General features: G+C 33.6%; 1 pseudogene; it reads left to right on the top strand.

The window, feature by feature from the left end:
- The first annotated feature begins 11,793 nt into the window (after window positions 1-11,793).
- LOC141564886 (mitochondrial inner membrane protein Mpv17 pseudogene) lies at window positions 11,794-12,421 on the top strand (annotated as a pseudogene).
- Window positions 12,422-12,651: the final 230 nt, after the last annotated feature.

Raw genomic sequence — 12,651 nt, 5'->3', positions numbered from 1 at the left:
TAATATTGATACTGCTTCATTATTGATGCTGCCCTTTAGCAGGATATAATGCCCCTCCTTATCTCTTTTAATTAGATAAATTTTTGTTTTTGCTTGATCTGAGATGAGGATGGCTACTCCTGCTTTTTTGGTTTTGCCTGAAGCATAATAGATTCTGCTCCACCCTTTTACTTTTAGTTTGAATGTCTCACCCTGTTTCAGGTGTGTTTCCTGTAAACAACATATAGTAGGATTCTGACTTTTAATCCAGTCTGCTAATTGCTTCCTCTTTACAAGGCAGTTTGCCCCATTCACATTTATGGTTAGAAGGACTAATTCTATATTGCTTGCCATCCTATTAACCCCTGCTTATGCTTTTCCCCTTTCCTTCCCTCTTATCCCCCTACCCAGTGTTAAGCTTGTGAACACCACTTGCTTTTCACAGCCTTCCCTTTTTAGGATCCCTCCCCCACCTTAAAGATCCTCCCCTTATTTTACCCCTTTTCCTCGAAAATTCTGTATTCCCTTCCCCTTAGTTTACTCCTTCCCTTTCACTTTTCAATGAAGTGGAATAAGTTTCACCATAAATCGAATATGTCTATTGATACACACTATGTTCATTTCCCTCCTTTCTTTCTCTCAGATATAATAGGTTACCTTTGCCTCTTCATGAGATGTAGTACCACCACTTTACACTTTTTTATGATATAATTTCCTTTCCACCTCTAGTTTCTAAGACAAATTGTACATATGTTCTTTACATATTTTTTTGGCAGAAGTATAGTTCTCAAGATTTCTTTTTACCTTTTTAGAAATCTCTTGAGTTCTGTATTTGAAGATCAAACCTTTTATGTAGGTCTGGTTTTTTCATCAAAAATAGATGGAATTCATTTATTTTGTTAAATGTCCATCTTCTTCCCTGGAAAATGATGCTCATTCTTGCTGGGTACATTATTCTTGGCTGCATACCAAGTTCCTTAGCCTTTCAGAATATCATGTTCTAGGCCTTGCGTTCTTTTAATGTGGATGCTGCTAAATCCTGGGTTATCCTTATTGTGGATCCTCCATATCTGAATTGCTTTTTTCTAGCAGCTTCCAATATCTTTTCCTTTGTCTGATGGTTCTTGAACTTGGCCACTATATTTCTTGGCATTTTGATTTTAGGGTCCCTTTCAGTAGGTGATCAATGAATTTTTTCAATGTCTATTTTACCCTCTGTTTCCAGAATGTCTGGGCAGTTCTCTTTGATAATTTCCTCGAAAATGGTGTCCAAGCTCTTTTTATCCTCACATTTTTCAGGGAGTCCGATTATTCTCAAATTGTCTCTCCTGGATCTGTTTTCCAGGTCTGTTGTCTTTCTAGTAAAGTACTTGACATTCTTTTTAATTGTTTCATTTCTCTGGTTTTGCTTGACTACCTCTTGGTTTCTCCTTCAGTCATTCATTTCTACTTGTTCCAGTCTAATTTTCAATGATGTATTTTCTTCACTCACTTTTTTTATATCTCTTTGTAATTGTCCAATTGAGTTTTTATCTTCTATGGAATTTTTTTCCATTTTATCCATTTTATTTTTTAGACAGCTGTTTTCTTTTTCCAGCTCTCTAATCCTGTTTTCCTTGGAGTTGTTTACCTTTTCCAGCTCACTAATCTTGTTTCTCAATGATTTGATTTCTTTATCCACTCTGTCTTTGAAAGCATGGGATGACTTCTCCGGGCTCTCTTGCCAAGCTTCCCTTTCCTTTTCCCATTTCTCTTCCAGCTCTCTTGTGAGAGCCTTTTTGATTTCCTCTATGAGGTTCTTTTGTATTGAGGAGCAGCTCATATCCCTCCCAGGGGATACATCTGGGGACAGTCTGTTCCTAGTCTCCTCAGCATTTGAAGTCTGCTCCCTCTCCACACAGAAGCTGTCAATGGTTAGAGCCCTTTTGAATTTTTTGTTCATTTTGTCAGAGTAGGAATCAAAGAAAACAAACTGACACGAGAAACAATTGGTCTGTTTTAGGGGGGATGGGGCTGGATGGTATTAATGGGCTTCCTCTACAGACTGGGGGTAGGGCAGCAGAGAGCCACTAACAGAACAGCAATGACTATACTGAGTCTGAGCTCTGAGGCTCTGAGAACATGCTGAGTCAGTCCAGGTGGGGGTTGGGGGTGGCCGGGTTCTGAGAGACGCTGACTTTCTGGGGTTTTAATCTTTACCTCCGGTGTTTACACCCTCTCAGATGCTCCTGGCTTGCTGCCAAGATGGAGTATCCATACTGGGGTAAAAGCCTTTTCACAGAAACGGCAGAAATCGTACCCCTCCCCCTCTGGTCTGAGCTGTGTGAGCTGCCTGTCTCACTCTGGCTTGCCTGCCCTCAGTCTGTGCCCAGTCTGATTGACCCTCCCCGCAGCAAACACAGACCTTTTCTGGCGACTTTCAAGGATGTCTTCTCTTGGTGATTATTTGTGGTTTTCTTTCTGGGTCAAGCATTAAGTCTGAGGCTTGTCATGAAGTAAGTTCTGAGAGAAAATGAGGAGCTCAAGCAGCTGTCTGCCTCCACACCGCCATCTTGGCCAGAAGTCCATTCTTTGTAATTGAGAGAGGCTATACTCATTCCCCCAAAATTCAGGGGTTTAAAAAGGATGCATTATCACCACTATTATTCCACATTGTAGTATAAATGTGTTCTTTAGCAATAAGAAAAGAAAAAAATAAAGAAATTATAATAGGTAATAAGGAAATAAACTATCATTCTTTGCAGATGATATGATGATATACCTAGAGAATCTTAGAAAGTCATCCAAAAATCTACAGGAAACAATTAACACCTTTAGTAAAATAGCAGGATATAAATTAAAACCACACAGACTATCAACATTTCTATATATTGCTAACAAAGCCCATGATCAAGAGATAGAATGTGAAATGCCAGTAACAATAACTGTAGACAAAATAAAATATTTAGGAGTCTATTTGACAAGGCAAACAAAAGAACTATATGAACACAATTACAATATACTTCTCAAATAAATAAAGTTTTCTGTAAACATTAGGAAACATTAGGGAAAATATCAAGTATGAGTAAAGTGAGATAATATAATAAAAATAACAATGCTGCCTAAATTGGACTACTTGTTCTGTGCCATACCAACAAAACTACCAAAACTCATTTCATAAAACTATAAAAATAACAACAAAATTCATCTGAAAGTACAAAAAAAAAAAAAAAACTAAGTAGTGAAAAATATGCGAAGAATGGTTGCTTAGCAATACCAAACCTAAAACTATATAATAAAACAGAAGTCACCCAAACCATTTGTTACTGAAGAAATGGAGTGGTAGATCAGTGGAATAGATTGGATACACATGACTTAGTAATCAAGGCCTATAGTAATCTAGTATTTGATAAAATCCCAAACTTCAGCTTCTAGAATTAGAACTTATTTTTTGACAAAAATTCCTGGAAAAACAGATACTTGATATAGACCTAGATCTGACACTCCATACCAAAAAGTTCAAAATGGATACATAATTTGGGCACAAATGATGATACCATAAACAAATTAGGAGAACGAGGGATAATTTACTTTTCAGATCTTTGAAGAAGGGAGGGATTTATGACCAAAGAATATCTAGAGAACATTATCAAAGTCAAAATGGACATCTCTGATTACATTAAAGTTTTTGCATAAACAAATCCAATAGAAACAAGATTAAAAAAGGAGTCATAAAGCTGGAGAAAAAATTCTTACAGCCATTGTTTCTGATAATGGTCTCATTTTTAAAATATATTGAGAACTGTCTCAAATTTATATCTATATAAGTCATTCCCCAATTGATATAGTTCCAGGAAATGAACAGATAATTTTCAGATGACAAAATTGAAGTCATCTATAGGCATATGAAAGAATGGTCTAAATCAATATTGATCAGAGAAATGCAAAATAAAATGAATCTGAGTCGTATCGCACCTCTCAGATTGCCTAGATGACAGGAAAATATACTGACAAATGTTGGAAGGGATATGGGAAATCTGAGACTCTAATGCATTGTTGGTGGAGTTGTGAAATGATCCAATCATTATGGAGAACAATCTGGAACTATGCCCAAAGGGCTATCAAACTGTGTATGCCCTTTGACCCAGAAGTCCCATTATTGGGTATTTAATAAGGAAAGCATAAAGAAAGGAAAAGAATCCACATGTGCAAAATTATTTATAGCAGCTTTTTTTATGGTAGCAAAGAAGAGTAAAGTGAGTAGATGCCCAACTATCAGCTGAATAAGTTTTGCTATATGAAGTTAATGTAGTTTGTTGTTCTATAAAAGGTGATGAATAAGCTAATTTTACAAAGACCTGGAAACATTTATATGAAGAGATTGAGAGTAAAAAAAAGCGAAACTAGGAATAAATTATGCACAATAACAGGAAGAATGTGTGATGTTATACTATGAAAGATTTGATTCTTCTCAGTGGTTCAGTGATTTAACACAATCCCAATGGACTTTGTAAAGAAAGTGCCATCTACATCCAGAAAAAGAACTATGGAAATTGATTGTAAATAAATTCATGCTATGTTCACTTCTTTTTTCTAGTTTTGTTGTTGTTGTTGTTTGTCTCCCATGGTTTTTCTCTTTTTTCCTGATTATTCTCTCCCAACATAATTCATAGATGAATGTATATAAAAGTAAATTTTATAAAGGAACAATACTGACTCTTTCAACATTGAAAATGAACAAAATCTTATAAAATAATGACTAGAACTTGATCTAGCAGTCAGGAAATACTAGGTTTAAATTCTGACACACATAAGTTTATTTGACTTTTACAAGTCACTGAATCTCTTAGTTCTGTGGATAATTTTTTTCTGACTTCAAGTTGTGAAAAATTTTCTATTTTCATACACAGATGGAGTTTTCACAGACATTATTCCTAATATCAATGAAAACATTTTTTCTCCTCAATACATCAATATAATCATCCCCTCTTCTTTTAAAACTGGTTAGAATGATCTTAAATGTAAATAATTAGAGGAACCCATTATGAATACATCTAAGTGAGAATTGCCTTTCTGATTCCCATTTCAGATAAGAAAGAAGAGCTTTATAGATTGTATTATTTTATAATTAAGTACAAAATCAATATTGAATGAATAATGTTTTGCTTTCGAGATCTATAGCCTAGAAGAATTCTCTCATATTGGCTAAGATGACAAGAAAAGATGCTAATGCTTATTGTTGGAATTGTGAACTGATCCAACTGGAGAACTATATGGAACTATTCCCAAAGGGCTATCAAATTGGGCATTTTCTTTGATCCAGAAGTGTCTCTACTGGTTTGTATCTCAAACAATTCAAAAAAAGGGAAAGGACATATATCAAAAAATATTTTGTAGGAGTTCTTTTTATAGTGGAAAAGAATTGGAAAAAATAAGTGGATGCCCATCTATTGGGGAATGACTGAATAAGTTCTAGTATATGAAAGTAATAGGATATAAGAAATGATGAACAGGCTGATTTCAGAAAAGCCCAGAAATAGTTACATGAAATAGTTCTGAATGAAGTAAGCAGAAACAAGAGAACAATGTACAAAGCAACAACAAGTCTGTATGGTGATCAACTATGACAACTATGATCAACAATTCAGTGATCTGCTGCAATTTCAATAAATTTTAGATGGAAAATGTCATCTACATTCAGACAGAGGGCTATGGGGACTGAATGCAGATCAAAGCATACTATTTTCAGTTTTTTTTTTTCTTTCTCATTGTTTTTCCCTTTTTTTCTGATTTTTCTCTTCCAGCATGACTTATGTAGAAATATGTAAAAAATAAATGTTAAAAAATAAAATAAAATAAACAAAACCAAGATTTATGGCCTTGGAATGAGTTATGATGTATTGGCATTGTTTGATGAAGATTCACACAAGACTCTTAGCTTAATGCATATTTTTACTCAATCATTGTCCTTAAATAATATTGGTTTTACTGTCTGGTTTCTTTAAAATTTGTCATCACATATATTTTTTTTCAATTAAGAAAAATCTATTTGCACAATAGTAATATGTGTAAAAAGCTTGTTCATATATACATCCTTTGTACTTGTAAATTCTAATAAAAATAATTATACAGTTTCTCTTCCTTTTTTATTTAATGAGGAAATAGAGAAAGAAGAAGAAGAAGAAGAAGAAGAAGAAGAAGAAGAAGAAGAAGAAGAAGAAGAAGAAGAAGAAGAAGAAGAAGAAGAAGAAGAAGAAGAAGAAGAAGAAGAAGAAGAAGAAGAAGAAGAAGAAGAAAAGAAAAAAGGAGATGAAGAAGAAGAGAAAAAAGGAGATGAAGAAGGAGCAGGAGGAGAAGGAGAAAAAGGAGAAGAAGAAGAAAGAGAAAAAAAGGAGATGAAGGAGGAGGAGAAGGAGAAGGAGAAGAAGGAGACAGAGACAGAGAGGGTGAGAGAGAGACTCAGAGAGAGAAAGAGAGAGAGAAAAAGACCTTAGATTATGGGTAGTATTTGCATAGGTAGAGAGGAAGAAGAGACATTTTAGAGACAATAAATAAGCATTTATTATGTGCTTATATAGACCTAGCACCATATGGGATGGCAGAAGAGAAAAAAATATATAGGATTCATGAAATAATTATGCCAATAGATTGTATATTTAAAGATCAAAGAGATTATTCCAACTTCTTTATTTTACAGATGAGAAACTGAATATGGTAAGGTTACATGACTTGCCCAATTTTTCATAGGGAATAAGTGCAGAATTGGAATTTAAATACAGTTATCAAGTACAAATATAGTTCTTTCCCCATTGTTTCACTCTATATAAGCAAAGTACTATTTAGATATTAGAGATTCAAAAATTGAAATTGATTCAATACCTGATTTTAAGAATTTTATAAGTACTAGGGGAGATTAAGGCATTCGATACAAGGCAGGATACATGAGGAGAAAAAAAAGAGTTCCCAAATACTATAGGGAAAAATATTAAGGCAGAAAAGACATCCCTATAGGTAAGGATGAGTGAGAGTTGCAGGAGTATTGAAGGAACACATTGTTTCCATGTAGGAAGTTGAGGCTGACTTCAATATATATATATATATATATATATTTCACCTTAAAATGTGTGAGTTATTATATTATATATTATATTATATTATTATAATATTATATATAAATACATATATATATATATATACATAATTTTATTTTATATTTACAAATACATTTCTGACAGGACGACTGGTAGTCAAAATTGAAGGAAATGTAAATATAAGAGAATAAGAGATAGGTAATAGTATTGTGAATTGTTATTTTGTTCATTTTTTGATTTGTATTTGGAATGGAATTTTTATATAGTAGAGTTGTGAAAGATAAAATTTAATGCATGGAAAAAGGACCTGGAACTTTAAGTGGTAGGCAGTTAATAATCACTGAAGGGTTTACAGTAGGGAGTGACATGATTAAAAGGGTAATTAATAAGATTTATGTGGGAACATTATACAACCTAGATTGAAAGGGAAGGAAAAATTGGGAGGCAAGGATACCAATTAGGAAACTCTTGCAATAGTCCAGCTAAAACGACTTGAACTTGATGTTAATGATGGGAATAAAATAAAAGCAGTACATAGGAGAGATAATATAAGGAAAGAGTTCCTTGTTCCCTGATTGAATATAGAAAGCAAGGAAAACAGAAAATGTAAGTTTCCTTGTTGTTGATCTCTTTTTGAATCGTTTGCACTTTGAATATCCTTTATGTGCTATATGTTTAATAAATACTGCTTAGTGGATAAGATCAAAAAATCAAACATGATTGAAGATTTTATCATTATATTCATAAGTCATATTCCCTAGTGTCATATCAAAAAGAAATATGGTAATACAGTATGGGATTCCACTTCATATTTACTTCTGAAATGAAAGGTATTTCTGTTTTTGAAAATGTAATTTGGGATTGCTAATTTTCATACCAACCCCATTTGCTATATAGACAGCTTTAATGTAAATTATTTTATTGATGAGAAAGTGATTACACAGATAAAACCAGTACAATATAACATATGATTTTATATGGGACTGTAGGAAGACAGAAATGGAGAGAGACAGAGACAGACATACACAGATACACAGACAGAGGAGCACAAAGACAGAGACATAAGGAAACAATTATAGACAGGCATAAAGATAGAGAGATTTACAATTTAAACAATATATCAAGATCAAGCTTATTGGGTGACTTGTAAAATAGTGTTGCCTTTTTCACAAGTAAAAGTTCAAGGAAGAGAGTCTTATTTGAAGGTAATGCTCACTTTTTAGAATTGCTGTCAAAGGTTCCTCTGGTATTATTTTATTTCATTAACAAAGGTTTTTATAGCTTAAGAATGTATAATTGGAGAATACTTTTTATAAGATATTAAGATATATTTCATAATCTGAATAGGGCAATAAATAACTTTAAATATTAAAGGACTAGCTAACCCACTTAAGAAAAAAAAGTATTTTCTGATATGAAAAGAAAAATTATGCCAATATTGTCCTCTTGCAGAGAACTCATTTAAATGATAAAGAACACGAAAAACTAGTTAGCTTTTTGTATTGGAATAAAAAAAATTTCCTTTTCTTTTAGTAAGTTTAATATGTATGGAATAGTTATATTAATTTAGAAGCTTTCAGCTATAAACATCACTAACCCCTTCAAAGAAAAAAAATGTACAAATGTATTGTTTTTATAGGTAATAATTCTTGTATATCCAATGTCACCAGCACCTAACTAAGATTCTGCCAAACTCTTGCTCCCTGTAGATTGCAAAGAACAGTTTAAAATGGATTTTAATTTTGGAAGTGCTTAGTCTTTTTGAAGATGTATAAAGTCTTCCCAGAAGCTTATAGTGTTAAAAAAAAAAAAAAGAGTACAAAAAAATTGAATTGAAAATGCTTATTTGTATGCCCTCTGATTTTTTCTATTAGCTGTAAGTAACTCACACATTTTAAGTTGAAATTTTAAGGTATAATGTATTTGTATATGTATATATATATATATATATATATATATATATATATATATATATATATATATATATATATATATATATATATAGTATACTGTATAATGTATTTCATCTTTTATTGGTTTGTGTACAGACCGTCTTCATATGGGGTTACTTTGACTGAAATAGCATCATGAATTTTGAACTGAAGTAAACTTGGACTTAATTTGGTCCAATAACTTAATTTTCTACCCAAGGAATTTGGCTCACAGAAGTGTAATGACTTGTGCAAGGTCCCACAAATAATAATAAACAGAAATAAGATTTGAACTTGTTTCTAACTCCCAAAACTCCCATTTTGCATTAACTACCAGTCAACAATTGAAATGTCTTTGGCAATTATAGGGAAAGGGAAAAGAGAGAAAAGAGATACAAATCAGTGAGACTCATTTTCAGAGAAAGCCTATAATGACCACTGAAGGGATTGTTAGGAGTAGAAATAAACATCCTTCAGTTTCTAGAAATTTTCTTGCCTAAGCCACACCCACTAGAGTTCTTTACTTTTCTATGCTCACAACTGTCACTCAATAATACACTAAAAAAGCAAAAACAAAAAAGACCAAAAACAAAAAGCAAAACAAAGCAAAAACAACCAAAAAAGGAGTTTTATTGCATCTATTAATAATCATAAAACCTGAATAAGTGATTTTGTCAGTTTTTTTTTTCATTTTTCAAACTTTATTATAAATGTCCTTATATATTACTCAGAATAGCATTTATGTCTATCTTAGTGGTATCTAAGAAATTATTTTTAAAGTTATTTTTCTTTCTGAGGCTAGCATTTAGACATACTCTTGAGGCCTAGAATTAACACCTGACTATTTTTTTTAATAGTGGGGAAATTATTGCTGTGTTCTTAAAAATCTTATAATTTTTCTAATTGCCCATTCTCTTTAAAAGTCAGCTTTCATTTTGGATATTTCTTTGAAATCTTTCTTCCTAAATCAATCATAACCCTTCAATGTCTTGTAAGTCTTTCCTCTCCTCCCTGTAACTCCACCATATCCAATCAGTTTTCAAGTGCTGTCATTTCCACCTTCTTAACATCTCTTGTAATATCACTTTCTTTTCTCTGACATGGCACCATCCAGAAAAAGATTCTCATGACCTCCTGCTTGTACTATGGAAATAGTCCATATAGGTCTAATATGTAACTGACAACGTCATTAACTTTTGTTCCCCTCCAAAGTCCTATTTTGGGTATTTGGAACTCTTCCCAAACCACTGCTTTCAAAATTTCTAATCCATTTTTCTTGCACACAACTCTTTATCCTAGCTCTACAAGGCTATTTCCTATTCTTCTAACACAAGACTCTATCTCTCTGTCTCTCTCTTTGTCTCTCTCTCTCTCTCTCTCTCTCTCTCTCTCTCTCTCTCTCTCTCTCTCTCTCTCTCTCTCTCTCTTTCTCTCTCTCTCTCTCCCCATAGGATGAATCCACATATAGAATAGTTTTCATTACCTCCTCCCTTCTTGGAAGCTTTGGATTCTTTCAGAATTTGATTCAGATGTTATCTTCTAATGCTGATTTTTCCTGGTCTCCCCACTCCAACTTCTGAAGCTTCTTCAATGAAATATTACTATGATTTAATGTGCTTGCTTATTTAGAGATCCCTTATCCCTTTAGAATATAATCTTCTTTGTAGAAGTTGAACTTTCTTCATATCCCCAGAATCTTGACAATATTTAGCACAAATGAACTATTAATAAATACTCACTAACTGTATGTCTAATAGTATAATCCATTACTACATACTTAAAGATATCTATATGATATCCCATTCTCACTATAATAGACATAAGGAAAGCATGATATGAAGGTGTTACAATTATACCACTTTTCTTTATTAGCTCCTCATCTTTACTCTTCATAATGACTTACAACACATGTGCTCTATTCAGTATCATATATAGGTCAGTTTGGTTCATAAAATATTATCTTATTTTCAGTTTTTATTAGTGAGTAACTGATGGAAGTATTTTCAAAAATCTCTTGCTCCAAACTTGTTCCTCATAGCCCCTCCCCTGTGCAGGAGCATAGTCTTTATGTTACCTTCTTCCTCATGTCCTTACAATTCTAGATTTCTATCATATTAATAGACTATAACAGAAAGGAAACAGGCATTATAAAGGCCCATGTCAAAGTTAAAGTCCCAATAGAAGTTTATTGTAGATAATATTTTAATCATTAGGTATTATGTTTGACTGGAGATAAATCATTCAATTAAGAAAACTTTTAGATGGACCTCAGATTGTTATCTAGCTCAATCCTTTCCTAAAGCATAGAACATGCTATACCATTCTTAAGTATCATGACTTATCACACACTATCATTTATCTTTGATCATCTCTGGAAGTGCTGTCTTATTAGAGTAATGACATTAATTTCATTGTTTTTAAAATAATATGATGGAGGTAGCCCCAAGATGACAAAGTAGAAAAAAAAGCCCTTAGTTGAGCTCTTCCAACATACCCACAAACCAAACTTAAAATAATAACTCAAACTAAATTCTGGAATAATGGAGCTAACATAAGGTCAGGATGAGACAGCCCAACATAATAAAAAGAGATATCTTCAGCAGGATGATTTCAGAGAGGCCTGGAGAAACTTACATGAACTGATGCTAGATGAAGTGAATAGAACCCAGAGAACATTGCATACAGCAACAGAAAGATTATGCAATGATAGAGACAGAGTTTTCTCCCAAGCAGATAGGGTGGACCTTGCTTCAGAAGTCTTGTGTGCATGAGCGAGGAATGCAGTTCCAAACAGGAGCTTTAACTAAGGAGATATGATTCTATGGCAGGCATACCAGCAAGCACTGGCTGCTCACCCATTGAAGGTACAGATTATCCCTGATGGGGATAGTTGACATTGTCTCTCAGCAGCTGATAGAGAAAAAGGATTTAGAAAAAAAAAACATCAGGTCTGAAGAACCCTGATTGCTGTTTTTATAGGCTGTGGCTTTGCGGGCCCTGTAGTAGGTAGCTGGTACTGAGTTTTGTATCAATTTATCCCTGGCAACACCAAAATGGATGCAATGAAGAAGATGGTAACTGATCAGGGGACTTTCTCCCATGGTTTTGGGGTGCTTGCTCCCAGTGATTGGTACACTTAATGAATTATCTGTGAAGAACATTTGGGCCAGACTGCAATGAGATTATCCTGATGCCTTCATCACCAACTATTACATCTGGCCTACTGTGTAGTAGACCAACTTCTATCTCATGCCCTTTGTTTACAGGTTGGCTTTTGTCCAGTGGATTATTGTTATCTGGAACAGCTACCTATCCTGGAAGTCATATCGAACCTGAGTCCTCTCTTCATGCCCCCTACTTTGAAGCTACACTTCTGGGCAATGTGATGGGTCAGAGCATTCCCAGATAGCTTTCAGGATGCCAACTACTGAAGAGAAAGGTCTTCTAGGATGGAACAGTGAAATAAATCAATTCCCCCTGTGAAATGTAAATAGCATAATCTTACAGGTGGTTTTAGAACATGATAACTGAATGTATCTTACTTCTTTTGCAACCATTACATATATTCTTTACCTGGTTCTCTGCGCTTCTCTTTTTAACCCATCCCCTTCCAATTTTGGCTAGACTCCTACCTTAACTAAATGGCAGTGTTTATTGATATGGTTTGTGGC

This window comes from Sminthopsis crassicaudata, chromosome 3 (assembly GCF_048593235.1).
Source record: "Sminthopsis crassicaudata isolate SCR6 chromosome 3, ASM4859323v1, whole genome shotgun sequence".
Taxonomy (NCBI): Eukaryota; Metazoa; Chordata; class Mammalia; order Dasyuromorphia; family Dasyuridae; genus Sminthopsis; species Sminthopsis crassicaudata.
The sequence above is the reverse complement of the archived record's forward strand: the minus strand, read 5'-3'. Positions and strand labels throughout refer to the sequence as shown.